Source organism: Euprymna scolopes, chromosome 28, assembly GCF_053919585.1.
Source record: "Euprymna scolopes isolate OS-2025 chromosome 28, ASM5391958v1, whole genome shotgun sequence".
NCBI classification, from domain to species: Eukaryota; Metazoa; Mollusca; class Cephalopoda; order Sepiida; family Sepiolidae; genus Euprymna; species Euprymna scolopes.
The window spans coordinates 27,406,404-27,421,760 of NC_136509.1; the positions used below are offsets into that span (position 1 = coordinate 27,406,404).

Below are 15,357 nucleotides of genomic sequence, written 5' to 3' on the forward strand. Positions count from 1 at the left end.
TTGCTAAAAGGATATGGAAGTCTTTTAAAGTTTGCAAAATCATACAAATAAATAAAAACTCTTACTTATTATAGAATACATAGGTATCCTTCGAAAATAAAAAAAATATATATAAGAGGATTGCTCCACTGTGACCGTAATGGCTGCTCAAGATCAATGCTTTATGGCCAATACTGTTAAGAAAATAACTAGTCTCAGCAATGACAACAAGTGTAGGTTCTGCCACACCAAAGTGGAGAGTGAGAGCTACCTGACATCCAGCTGTAAGGTTCTCCTGGGGGATGGCTACTGTACTACACGAGACACTGGAGTGTATAAATATCTCCACTGAACCATCTGTAAAATTTGAATATCGAATGTAGCAGCAAGTTCTGGGAACATGTTTACCAGAAAGAACAGTCCAAAATAGATCATACATCATCTACTATGACTATGTAATTACTACAGCTACATGCCTAAAAAAGAACTTTTTAAACCTGACATAAAGTTAAGCAACATTGAATCTGGTCAGTACTAAATGGGTGACCATTTGGGATTTCCAGGTGCTGCATATGCTCTCCGCTTATCTCTGCATTGTTTCCAGTCACCCTGAATCTCTCTTTGCCACTGGACTCCAATAGTCCCGATTCAGGAGAAGTGTGGTCTGGGATTGCGCAACACTTGACTCACAATTACACGCGCAGCTATCACAATAGGGGTATCCTTTATCTGAATGGAGGCATCGAATGATATGGGGCAAGAAGAAAGCAGCAACCTTCATAGAAGTTAGTGTCCCCAATTGTGTTTGTTTAAATAGAGTTGAGAGGGAAAAGATAATGAAAGACCAAGATCTTATGTACAACATGAAAAGAAACTGGAATCTTAGGAAGATTTTCTTCATTCCAGTAATTATAGGAACAATCGGATTCGAAAAAAAAAAAAAAAAAAAAAATTTCCGAACTACCTGGAAAATATAACCGGTGAACTAAGTGCAAGAGAGATACAAACAATTGCACTTAAAGGGATGGTCAGAATCTTAAAAAGATCTCTTGGTTAGAATGTCTGAGATAGTGGGTGAATGTCTGGCATCCAATAGAATATCCAATTCAAAGCTGGAACAAAATAATATAAAATATATATATACTAGTAGAACAAAATAAGGTATATATATGTGTGCGTCTGTTGACTTCCCACATTGACTTATGTTTTTATTTTTTTCTCTCCCTTTTCACAGGTATGTGCTTATCTTAAGACTTATTGAACACTTTCTCTTGGCCATGTCACTTATGTTTTGATTAATGGTTAGAACTGACAAGGTAAGTAGTACACCAACCACCTTTTTTTTTTTCATCACCCTTTTATTACCTAGAAAAACCCTTCTTTCCCCACGTTCCAAACTTAAAATCCAACACACCCATCCACGATCTGATCCCAAACAGTAATAGCAATGCACTTCCATTTTTTTGTCTTCTTAATTCTATACCCCCCTCTCATTCTACTGAATCTTGCATCACTTAGAAGTTGGCAATTGGCAAGACTTCTTGGATAAAAGCACCTTTTTTTTTTTTTTCTCTTTTTTTGTACCAATAACTTTTGGAATATATGCATTTATTTGCAGAAATAAGACTTGGGTTCTTATTTAGAATACGTCCTAAATTCAAATAAAAGAAAAAAAAAAAAGAAGAAAAATCTGATGTATGCAGCGGTGATGAAACACAAAAAAAAAATCACGTAAATTGATCAAGAGGTTTAATTTTTAAAATGATTAATGGGAATTCGTAGGCATTACAACATAAATCTTGCAAGTTTGAACTATTGTTGAGCTATCTCCTCTCGTTTCTTGACATTGTTTTAAAATTTAACTTTTAAAATGTTGTTAAAAATAAAATAATTTGGCTTAAAAAAAAAAAAAAAAAAGGTACCGAAACAGTGGAATAAAAAATGAAAGTGAAAATACACCTGGTTAACACCGGTTAAGTAATAGCTAGTTTATAATTAAATGTTTATAATAAAAGAATTATGGGTTCTTGTCGAATTTCCCCTATTCTAAAAAACAAAAGAAAAATCTGTATGATGTACATACCCATGATGAAACGAAAATATCATATTCCAAAAATCACATAATTTGATCAAGTATTATTTTTAAATAAGAAAATCAAATTTTATGTATAAAAGATGAGCTTGTTTGCTTGTTGAAAATGACATAGAAAATGAAGGGAGATTACTCAACAATTCAAACTTGCAAGAATTTTGCTGTAATGCCTAAGAGTTCTCATCGATTGCTTGACAAATTGGCATAGTTATAAAAAGTGTATACTCATCATTTTCCTGGTTTAAAGTTTTGTGTGTGTTCCATACATCATTTAAAATAATTTGATGTGAATATTTAAAAAAATAATATGCTATCATCATCATGATTTAGGGATTGCCATACATGTTTCTGTATATTGTGAGTACAATTATAAAATAATTATATATATCGTCTCTGAAGAGTAGCCAAATAAACTAAAGACAGTATTTTCATTATGGGTCGTGAAACACGTGTAGAATGGTAAAGAACAAATTATAGAGGTTTGTCAAAATCAAACAAAAAAAAAAACTAAACAAAAATTACGATAGTGAACTGATTCTTTCCTTTAGTCATTGAAATACAACTAACCCGTATACATGCTCTGAAGCTACAAGCATAACTTCATTGAGCTTATTAAATAATTTGGACGATATTATAAAGGATGTAAACCTTGAAAAATATATTTTGTTATATAAACTCAGGAATTATATACACTAGCAGGCCACCTGCATTACCCGGTCGTAAAATACACTTAAATATGATATTTTGATTAGTGCAGATTTCGTATTTATTATATCATATTGGAAACAATATATAGTATCAATTTAAAAAGTTGAAAAAAAACAAAAAAAAAAACATGACCTGTGCACCACCACCGAGAATCGAAACCAAAATGGTTAGCTTACAATTTATTTTTTCCTTTCATGTTAATGCCTGACTCATGAAGACATATTTGCTGCAAGGCTAAAAATTAAAACATGAACCAATAGCTACTATGTTATGCATGCCAAGATCAGAGTGTAGTATCTGTTCTTGAGATGCGGCACTTCCATTTCTCGTTCTCTTTCAGTGGAGGAGAAATCGTTCACGACTGAGATAATTTTTATTTTTGTACCTTTTCTCCACATTAAAAAACGACCCTGGTGTCTGTGTCCCGTGGGGAGGCATTGTAAATAGGTATTATGTTATGCATGCATATTTGTAATGCCATCATTCAGTTTTCACCTTGCAAATTTAATTTTTTTTAATTTTCACATTTTTGCACCAATTTTCCCTAGCTAAAAAGCAAATATAAAGTTTTGCATACCCTATATATTTATTAGGTTCATGTCTGTAGACCAAAACTAACAGGATAAACAAAAATTTTAAACAAATATATATACGCACACATAAATATCTATAGAAAGAGGTTTGTGTTTACTATAACCTTTTTACGCAAATATTATACAAGTATAAATCATGTAGAATATCTGCAATAATATAATTCTACGTAATAGTTTACTGAAGATTATCATCCCATAAGAAAACCGAAAAAACTAATAGGGAATTAATTAAAATGTATGTTTAAAAGAATATGCAAATTAGCTAGATCTTTTGCTAGCAAATGTTATATATGAGTCATGAATTGCAAAGTTGTATTTTCTTTTTAAAAAAAATAGAAAGTGTTTTTAATATGAATATCAATACAAAAAAAAAAAACATTTAGGAATATGTCTGTGTGTATATATATATATATATATATCTCTGGAAAACTACTTATTTGTGGAGAATTTAAATGCGATAGTCGTTTTCAGCATACCCCAAAACCATTTAAAGTTGTCATTTTAAAGAAAAATGTTAAGGTGGAAACCAAGTAAAAATTTACAGATATTTTTTTTTTTTCATTTGTAACACAAACTAATTTTTAAAAAAATTATTTTCGATTTTAAAACTCTAATCGTCTTGCTTGGCCATTGAATCATCCATCCGCTTCCACTTTACAAATTCCGATTTACGACTTTTGATTTAAAAAATTCTGTGCATGCATAAATAAAAACAAAGCCAAAAAAGCTTCTGTTTTTTTTTAATTGACAATTTATGGGATCGTCTTCTTTCTTATTTAATTTATTTTAAAATTTAAATATAATATAAGTAGATAAATAAATAATTTAATTTAAATATAAGTAGATAAATAAATAAAAACAAAGCCAAAAAAGCTTCTTTTTTTTTTTTAAATCGACAATTTATGGGACCGTCTTCTTTCTTATTTAATTTATTTTTAGATTTAAATACATTTTATTTACACTCCGAACAATATAAGTAGATAAATAAATAAAAACAAAAATAATTTTTTAAAAATTAGTTTGTGTTACAAATGAAAAAAAAAAAAAAAAAAATCTGTAAATTTTTACTCGGTTTCCACCTTAATATTTTTTTTAAAAATGACGACTCTAAATGGTTTTTGGGTATGCTGAAAACGAATATTGCATTTAAATTCTTCACAAATAAGTAGTTTTCCAGATATTGAGCAATATAATTCCTTATGTTAAAAGTGGTGGCTATTGGTGCACATGCAAAGCACATATTTTTGGTATAATTAATATACTCACTATTCCATACCTTGCTATAACATATACTGACACAACGGGTCACGGATAGTCTAATATATATATATACATAAGTGTATACCATTTTTTTAATTCTTTATGAAATAGTCAAAATTGTTACAAATATTAAGCTCAATGAAGATTTATTTCCATCTTCAATAAAATATAAAATTACATTCCAGTTACCACAAAAAATCAGTTCACAATCATTTTTCTTTTTTTTTTACGAATTTATTTTTAAACACACATTTTATATTTAATTTTTTCATAAGTGTCTTACATGTGTTTCATTCCAAAATTGTGCATTTATTAGTTATTCCCTTCATTCTTATGGCAGTTGTTTGGTGGCCCAGAGGGTAAAGGCTTAGCAAATGGAGTCAAACGTGGCTTAGTGGCTAAGTTCAAATTGCCTGACTGGCAGGAATTGTCACCTCCTACACTTATGATTACATTCTCATGAAACACTAGTGTCTCTAGGTATAAAAGAATAATTATTTAATCATATATATAAAGGTACTTTGTATATATGAAGTTATTCCCTATGTACTCCCAAACGGCTGGGACGTTTTTTGTTTTTTTTTAATTTCACAGAAATATACTTTGTGTCTGGGAGTGTTCTTAGACAGCTTTTGTATGGGAATGTCTCGGATAAGTATCAAAAACTGATAATCGAAAAAATCAGATTAAAGAAGGAACATTTTTACTAAAGTTAACACCCTTATACTGCCTAACATCACAAGTGCATTTGAGAAATGTTATCACTACATAAGCAAAAGAGCCTGGTGTATAAAATCAGCAGTAGGTTCTTTGATTAGACAGGAACACGCCTGAAATGAATGTTTCTGTTTAAAGTAAAATTGAAGCATGATACTTGAGTTTTGCATTTTAAACTTTAATTCAAGCCCTTTTCTACAAATAATTTTATAAAGTTAACAGTAGGTTCTCTACAGTGCAATGTAGACTACAATTTATTGTGGGCCATTGCTGTGAAGAGGCATGTGAAGCTTCATCCCAGTGTACCGTGGTTGGTACCTGACTAGAGGTGATCAATTGATTTGATTGAAAAACTTACAATATCATCGATTTTGATTATAATAAAAGTATTGGTAGTATTGAACATTCGTTGATTCATATTCAATCTCAGGCAACGTTGGGTCTCTCTGCTAGTGTGTGTGTGTGTGTGTGTGTGTGTGTGTGTGTGTGTGTGTGTGTGTGTGTGTGTGCATATATTTTCATGTATGACTGATTTAGGTTAAATATTATTCATTGAAATTGGTATTTCCTGAAATGAACATTGAGAAAGAATTATCAAAGTCTTTGATTTGTTTAGAATCCCAAGAATTAATGAATATTTCTATTCTTGAAATAATGATTTTATCCAATGATTCCTGTCACTTGCCATCGATGATAACCCCCTTTCTGTTGTCTTTTCGTTGATAAATTCTCATCTATCCTGTATTTAATTACCATCATTCATTAACAGAGGTCAAGGTTAATTAAAAAAAAATTTTTTTTTTTTTTTACACTGCTGGTACCATGTAACACAGTATAACCTATTGTTTAAAAGAGATATATGCACTGCAAATTAATTTCAATAACCTAAACTGTGGCTTCTCAACTTTGGGTGCGAGACAATATTCCAGGGGATGTGAGAAAGGTTTAGATTTTAAAAACAATGGGTTATAGGATATTCTATTCTTCCCTCTTTTTTTTTTTTTTTTTTTTTTTTTTTTTTTTTTTTTAAACAATGTTCCAACTTCTAGCTTTCATGTTAGAGTTAAATATTGTTATTAAGTTGCCATTAAATACCTGATTGAATAGATTTTATCCAACCGTGTATTTAACCGTGAGTTTAGAACATCATAAAGGTAAAAAAAGATATTATTTTTTATGGTTCATTTCAATAGTAATGATTTTTTTTTTTTTTTTTATTTGCTACATATGTAATTTTCCTTGCAAATTATATTAAAGAATAAAGTAACTTCTTTTTTTTTTTTTTTTTTTTTTTTTTACATATAAAATTAGTTAAAATTTTGCAAACTTTTTCTTGAACGCAATATAAATTTTATGGAGTGCAAGTTTTGAGGGAAATTTCTTGAGTGCGGATAAAAAAAAAGAAAAGAAAAATCAATTATTTTCAAAATAATCCAGTTTGGAAATTAGTCAAAAAATAATTTACTCTGCTTTATCTACTTATTTGTTACCAATTTGCAGTAAAAAAAAAAAAAAAAAAAAAAAAAAAGAGCAAAAATCGAAACATTTAATTTCAAATAAAACCAATAGTAAATATTTAATTATGTCGGATGTAGTAACATATCCAAAATATATGAAAAATGATAATACGAAAAATAAGATGGAAAATTATTAATGAAAATAGTTTTCAAAGAAATTTCAAGTCTATACATAAATAAACAACATCAAGTCAAAGGAAGTAATTGATGTATATCTTGTTCCAATTCATAGATTCTTCAAAGTATTTGTTTTATGTAATAATGCAGTTATATTTGACTAATTGTGATATGATAGTTAAGTAGATAACATAGTTTTTAGTTGGAATTTACATAAAATGTAAGTAGACTCCCTCTTTTTTTTAAATGAAAAAATTTATTTTTTTGACTTTCGGATTATAAGAATAATGAGGAAATACCAAAATTAATACTTAATAGAAGTTATAAGCCTTTTAAATTAGTGTGAATACCAATTCTGAGCAAAGATTTTTGTTTAGTTGTTTGTTTGCAAGAAATAAGATGGTTACTTTGCTCAGAATCGATATTTATGCTCACTTAAAAGGCTTATAATTTGTATTAAATATATTTTTTAAATGCAATTAGGTCACAAGTTTTAAGAATAGGAAATGGACCTTGTGTTTACTTTGTGCAGCGTCGTAACTCTTGCTTCCCTTTTTTGTCCTTTAGTCTTCATATTCCATGAGAAGTGTGTCTGACAAAGGGGGGAGGGGAGAATTGCTGTTTTGCTGAGTCGGAATCTATCCATCTAATGCTTGTCCTTGACTATTTTGTTACCTTTAAGTGGTAAAAAAATAATTTTTTTTTTAGCTCCCACCTCAAGTGGTTTCAGGCTTAGTCTAGAGCGATTTCCATAAAAATAAAAAAATAAAAAAATAAAAAATTTTTTTTTAAATATAAGAAAAATAGGTGTATTTATGTGTATGTTTAACTGATAAACTCTTAAACTTTTTGTCACATAACACCGAAATTAACAGGAAATTGTAATCGTGCACCAAGGATGGTTTATAACAAGTAAAATCTTGGTTTGGATGGATGAATAATACGTACAGAAATATGTTGGCAAGTTAAAATGTAAAATGTTTATTTTAGCTTGCCGACATATTTTTTATTACTTTGATACATATACAGATTCAATCATGGCTAGAATTGGTTTAATTTTAAATCTTCCTTGTCTATCTGTTGGGTTAGCTCAAATGGTAGAGAACTTAGCTAGAGCGCTAAATGTTTTGGTTTCGACCCTAGCTAACGGCAGTTTTTTTTTTTTTTTTTTTTTAATCCGTACTATATACACACGCACACATATTTAATTAAATAGAGAACTGGCTCTGTAATGACAAATACAAAATCTGCACAAATTAAAATACATTTAAGTGTATTTTATCGTGGCCTTTGTAATAAGGCCGCAGTCAGACATCCCCTGTCAGTGAAGAGATAAAGGAAAACAAATTGTTTTCAGCTAATTTCTTAACTGTATCTCTTTTTAAATTAATTTATGTTAGTAATAGTAATAATTACCCTTTTGTCAAATAAAGTGTCATAACTTCATCCGAGTCCCATTACAACTCTTAAGGAATAATAACTAATTATTTCTTAGACGAAGCATTATATACAACAGTAAACGTTTTGCCTACGAATTCTTCCATCATGATTATCATTATTTCCATTTCTCATCTTTGTGCTTCATGCTAAGGTTAGACCTTTTGTGAATAACTTGCAACTTGTCTGCTATTCCATTTGTACTGCTCACCAGAATTGGGTCATCATCAGCAGATCCTTTGGAGCATTCTGGATGATTGACGGCAGGGTGATGTGACCGTATCAGTTAAGGCGTCATTGTGCGGCATGTTTTCTTATGGAAGCCTGTACAGTAAGATCAGCAATTTTCTCCATCTGATACTAATGCTACAAATGACCTTACATCAAAGAAACAAAAGGTGTACATTCTCTGCTACTGATGCGGCAAATACAGGAGAAGACGTGAGAGGTGTGGAGTGTTTTATAGAGGAGGATGAGATGAGCCATGTGAAGTGGCAAGAATCACTAAACAGGAACAAACTATAAGGGAAACGAGGCAGTATTTCGCTCATGCTTAATCAGTAAGCTGTAAATTCCAAAACTCTATAGAACAGAGATGGGCGATTTTCTCCATCTGGTACATTTCAGCCAGGACCGTGTCACTGAAGATGGATCTGGATAGATTTGAAACTACTCTGGTAAAAAAGTAATTAAGTCAATATTTACCAAAACTGACAACTCATTAGAAAAGATCAGAACTAAATGATGTAGAAAAAAAAATTATCTATCCTGAAATGTTGATTAAAGGATTGTGTAATTGTGATGATCCACCACATTTTGCAGTCGTGTTTAAGGTCGTGTCAATTTGCCGACTGAAATCGATGGTGGTTCCAAAGTAGGTGAATTTATTGACACTTTCGACATGTGTAACAGTTTCTGTTTCCATAAGAGTCGGATTTCAACAGGTGCTGCATATATTCAAAATCCCTCCTATAAGCATTTATTCATAAAAAAAACAAATTTTTTAGTTATGGAAGGTCATAATGTCCTATAATTTTGTATGTTTATCCAGCTCTCCTGAACGTTAGCCCAGTCTGATTATGCTAATCCAGCAGTGACAATGGTTTATACTTTCAATGTTTCATATAAATCAGTTTATATGTAAGACAATAAAGATGTAAACAAAGTTTACTTGAATGTCAAAGCTATTGGGGTTTTCAAGAAGTTTTGCTACCTTGGTGATATCGTTGAAGCACAGGGCGGAGCAGCTGTGAGTGTGATTGCAAGAGTTAGGAGTGGATGGAGCTACATTCAGTGAACTTATGTCTTTACTAACAGGACATTCTATTGTCGACAAAGAAGAGTCTATCAGACATGTGTATGCAGTGCAATGATCCATTGAAGTGAAAGCTGGCCAGTGAGAGTTAAAGTTATGCGCTGCATGAAGAGAAATGTGATAAGAATGGCATGATGGATGTCTAACATGAGCATAAAAGACAGGCTTAGTTCTGATGACTTCAGAGGGAGAAAAAGTCTGGACAGTACAGGAAGATGTGTGTGCAGAATGCTTTGGTGGTATGACCATGTTGGATGAATGGATGAGAGTTCTTGGGTTAGCAGATGTAGAAAAGTTGAGATAGCAAGTCCAGTTCACAGGGGGAGGCCAAGGAAAATGTGAGGAAGTGATAAGTGTGAACTTGAGAGAAAGAGGGATAAATAAAAACTTGGGTACAGGTAGGTTAGTTTGGAAATATTTTTTAAAGGTGTTCAACACTTGCCAGCTTATAAAACTGAATATAATAATGATGATGACGTTCTATTATATTCTTTTTCGCTTGTTTCTTTTTTTTTTTTTTTCATTGTTTTGTTCTTAGAATCCTTTTTCTAGTTCAGGTTTTGTCTCAACAGTCACCGTTTCTTATTTATTCTTTTCTCTTACATTTTTACGAATGGCTTAGTGTCACTAGTTTAAATCCATGTTTTATGTGTGTACTCCTTTTGTTGTAATTATTGGTTTTATTTTTAAACAAAATTTAGCTAGTGTTCAGGAGAGATGAGAGAAAACTTTAATGCATGTTTAGTCTTAGATGAAGTTTTAGCAATCATAAATTTTTTTAAGTTCTGAAGTTTTTAGATGAGGGCTGATTGTTCATATTACTTGTATTGATTGGACTATTGTTCTCATCTTGAGTGTTATTTGTGCAATGTTTCAGTTGGATTGCCCTTCGACCATCCTCAGGTATGTTGGTTGTTTGGAAAAGAAAATAGAAAAGTTACTGGCTCCGTAGAGATTTACGTATTTGTGTGAGTAATCTCTATTTTATAGTTATCGTTTCGAATTTTTGAAAAAACAAAACCACCAACATTCCTGAGGACATTTTAAGGACAATCCGACTGAAACATTGCACACTTAACACTCAAGATAAGAACAATAGTACAATTAATACAAGCAATATATAAATTTTTTATTCATATTTTTAAATTTTCTTCTTCATGGAATCGTTAATAAAATCCACAATCCTTTCTACAATCCAACCATATTTGGTACAAATAAACTTCAGTCTATGCATGACTTGTTCTCCAAGATTTTAGTCTTGAATGTCAGAGCGTAATTGTTTTTATCACCATTCAATGATAAGCACACCTGGATACAACATGCAAAATTGTTGAAAACAATGACACATTCCTCTCCTTGCATTGTCCTTATTTTAGCTACGAACCAGATGGCTAGAAAATGTCCCCAACCCTTCTGATTGACGCAGAAATCTCCCCTTCTGCGATCCTCCCTTTCTGTCTCCACTGGAAAATACGCCAAGAATAGGAATGAGGCGATCAAAAGTTAGGCCATAAAACTTATCAAATTATCTGTGAATTTGAGGAGGAGGACCATACAATACAACACTGTCTTGTCTGCTCTCTACTGCCGCTATTATGCAGCTTAAACAATCTTGAAGAATACAACAAATAATGCAAAGTGAGAAACTGTTGTGTGACCACATGCTTTGCTTCAAAGACATGCAGTTTAGCAATAATCTGAGGATTTATTTGATAGACATTATCTCTGAGATAACTCTATTGATACAAATATGGAAAGTTATGGTCCAGTTCAAAATTCTGTATAGATTTCAGAGTTCAAAAACAAACACTTTTTTACAAATTTGCAGTTACATCAGCTAAAATATTGTGAGAATATTGTCCAATATAACAATAGCAATCAGAATGATCCAAATAAGACGTTATCAATCATTGGAATGATTAGGGGGATACTTTGGTGATCGTCTCATCAGTAGAAAGTGTGATCCTCAATGGGTTTCATACTCACCAAACATTAACTCTCCAGATTTTTATCTCTTGAGTTATCACGTCATGACTATCAAAGCAATCTCAGACTTTTCCAGAACCGAAGAAGGTGATCACAGGGCAAATTATGGCACTGCGAGAGGAATGCATCAATTTTGCATGCCGTATTCGAATGTGCTTATTATTTAATATTGATAAAACAAATGCTGCTTGACATTCATGACTGAAACTTTTTTGACAAGTAATGCATAAACTAAAGTTTATTTGTACAAAATGTGATTGGATTCCAGGAAGGATTGTGAATGTTACTAATGATTTCATGGGTGACATTTTCTACCCATGTATTTAAATTCTTCAGTTGCTAGATGTTAGAGCTTCTATGAATCCAAGCCTAGAGAAGAAAGTTGTTAAAGGTATGGCAGGTGTCTGTATTTGGACAGTTTCAGCCAGTCAGTTATAAGCAAGATGGGGTTTTTAGATTGATGATATGAATTCTAAGAGCAATTGCATTATAGTTGTAGCTGTATGTAGATGGCTGGAGAGTGGTTAGCTAAAGTCTTGCTAAGTGAGGTCAGGACATCCTTAACCTTGACAGTTTTAGAGATGAGATTTGTCCAATGCAAATCAATGTTAACAGTAATGCCAAGGTCACATCTACTTGCAATATTAAAATTTTTTTTTTAAGGGAGTCTTCACATCAAGGCCTGAAATTCACTTGAGGATAAGGGTTAATGATCGTAAGATGGTCAGTAACAGCGTCGTGATTGGTAGTGGTGGAAATTGAGTAAAATTTGATTATTTCAGGGGGCAGTTCAACAAGAACTTATTTACATTGGACTTGAAGATGACAATTTTGTAGTCCGCTGGAAAGTAGGCTCATGATATAAAGTTCTATAGGCAGGTAGTTCTAGGAAAGAAGCTTTAATCATGGAATTTGTATAGATTTAGGTACAGATAGTGGGGGAAATCGTTGACAATGGTTGTAGGTAGATGTGGGCTTATTGTGCAAGTCTTGCATAGGGAGAGACTATAGATTGGAGCTCAGTCAAGCACCTGCCATAAAAATGATAGAGCAGAGATAGACTTGCAACCCACTAGATTTCAAAGGCTGTTTTGTACTGTTTCAAGATGAGGAAAATGTGCTGAGCAGCTCCTCCTCAGATGTAGCAACAGTACTTGAACAAAGCATTGCCCCTGTTTACTTGTCTCCCCAGGAGGACAAAGTTAGACACAAGCTGAATTTTTAATGTCTAGAAAGTTAGTTCTTCAAAAAGGATTATTCTAAATTGGAACAAAAACAAAAATTGCGTCAGTCTGGAAAGAGGTTATCTTCACTGACCGAGGACTGAAAAGAAGTGCCACATCATAACAGATACTACACTTTGAAATATTTATTTGCACAAAATATAAAAAACTTAACATTTTCACAAATAAGGCACAGGACGATTCAAAAGTGTGGGAAAGTGGGTGTTGTTGGTGATCCTTTGTCACCATTACTAGAAAATGTCTTTCCTACTCTTTAGTAGAATTATCAATCACCATAATACCACATTTACTTCAGGGTCCACCCTATTTAAAATTTCCCAAATCGTTTGGAAATTTTATTGAAAATAGATAAATACATCTACATGTGATTAATTCATTGGCGAGAACATAGAGTGAGGAAAGAACAAGGATAAAAAGTTTGGTTAGTAAGACCCTCTCAACCCTTTCTAGATAATAGACCGTCTACTATTCTCAGGTTTGTTTTAAACCCAAAGCAAACAAGACAGATACTACACTTTGAAAATTTTATTTATTTATTAAAATTATACAATAATCTAAAATAGATACAAGGCCATTCAAAAGTGTGGGGAAGGGGTGGGGGTCTATGGCCACTTTTGCACTTTATTTTATAATTGTCTAAGCTCAATCACCATAATACCACATTCACTCCAAGAGTTGTCCTACTTAAGATTCCCAAATCTATTTTTATTTAAATTTATTTTTATTTATTTTTATTTTGATTTCTTCTTTTTATTTATTATTTTTTTATTCTAGTCAAAAATCCAAATCATTGTCTCTCCTTAATTTTTATGAAAGCTTTCTTTCCTTGTTCTGTTTTCCTTTTTTAAACATGGTGGATTTAATCACGTAATGCCGTCGTCATGAATAATTTATTGGTAAAAAAATAAGTTCTTTAAAACGTTAATTATTTTCCCACATCTTTAAAATTAATTCATATAAAGTTCTTAATGAACAACGAAGTGGTCTAGATTTCTGAAGCTTTGTTTCACTAATTTACAATGGTGATAACTCTACCGTTTATGCTGGCAGAGATGGGAAGGTCAAAATAGTTCATTTGCGTAGGACACTTTCATACAGTAAAAGGTAAAAGTAAGTATTAACTGGCTGAGCTACCTGGCATTGCCCGGGATCCTATGGACATCACAGAAATAATATAAGCCAAACGGTACAATGTGCGTAGTATTGTAATTTTAAAATTTTCAGTACATTATAGGACAAAATCAGTAAAAATGTTTGCCCATGTGATGTTTGAACTTCTGACCTCTTGTTCTAAACATGGCATGCTAACTAATTGAGCCATCAGTTCTCTCTCTCTCTCTCTCTCTCGAATGTTGATTAAAAACAAAACAGGCAGCATTCTTGCTGCCTCGTCCCTTTTTTCTTTTAACTTTCCTACCTCATTCCATTAGCTAAATGGAAATTAAAAAAAAAAAAAAGACAAAAACTTAAAGGCACAAATCAAGACGACTTTTGTCTCTCTTTCGCCAATGAAGATCAAAAAATCACCTGTTGTTAAACTAGTACTTCATGATTCGGGTAGCAGTATTAGGAGCTCTGTGAGAATAAGAATTAGCCCCCTCTGTTTTCTATAAAGAATGAATGAATAAGTTTTGGCAACTTTTCCAAAGAATAACTTTTTTTTATATATTATCCGTTTTTTAAATAAATTACTGACCCAACGGGTAACGATTGGTCTAATAAGCTTTTAACCTCAAGTTTTCTTTTCCTAATTTGACATGTTGAATTGTTTATGTCGCATTTTATGTAGCTTTGATTAATCCCATGGATTCTCATTGACTCAATAGTTTGATTATGACTGTGTGGCATCTCCTACCTGTGGCTCATGAAGATCCAAGTAGCACATAACAGTCCATAAATGGTGATGTCCAAAGATTTTTAGTTTAAAAAGTTCCTTTGGCTTGTATAACTGCTAAAGTATTGTGTTATATAAAAATGAAGTTTCTTTTGCTCAAGTTTCACATAAGAATTGTTACTTTTAAAATAGGTTTTGTGTGAATGTAATTTTCTTTTATCTTTACATTTAATTAAATGGAAACGATTATTCTTGTCTAGAAAAAACAAGCATTATAAATACAGATGTCAGATATAAATTCTACATGCTCACATTAGTTCTCCATATCTGGTGCATGTTTTCTGAATATTAGCATTCGCTTTTTCTCACTTTAGTAAATTCCACCTTTCTTTCTGGGACCATTCACTCTCACAAACAATTCACATTTATAGGCAGTAGGTCGATACTTACCCTTTAATGTGTATGCATGCATGCACACACACACACACACACACACACACACACACACACACACACACACACACACACACACATATATATATAGTCTAGAAGAATTTT

The 15,357-nt window shown here is 31.9% G+C and overlaps 1 protein-coding gene across 17 annotated transcripts in view; it reads left to right on the forward strand.

Moving 5' to 3' along the window:
* The window catches only part of LOC145249540 (uncharacterized), a 917,547-nt gene that overhangs the window by 134,464 nt on the left and 767,726 nt on the right, over positions 1-15,357 (forward strand). For 10 of the 17 annotated variants that reach the window (XM_080111167.1, XM_080111165.1, XM_080111168.1 and 7 more), the window contains one exon: positions 1,214-1,295. The exons of the other annotated variants lie outside the window; for them this stretch is intronic. The gene's annotated coding sequence lies outside the window, so the exon portion shown is untranslated. The remainder of the gene's footprint in view (positions 1-1,213; positions 1,296-15,357) is intronic. 17 annotated transcript variants of the gene reach the window in all.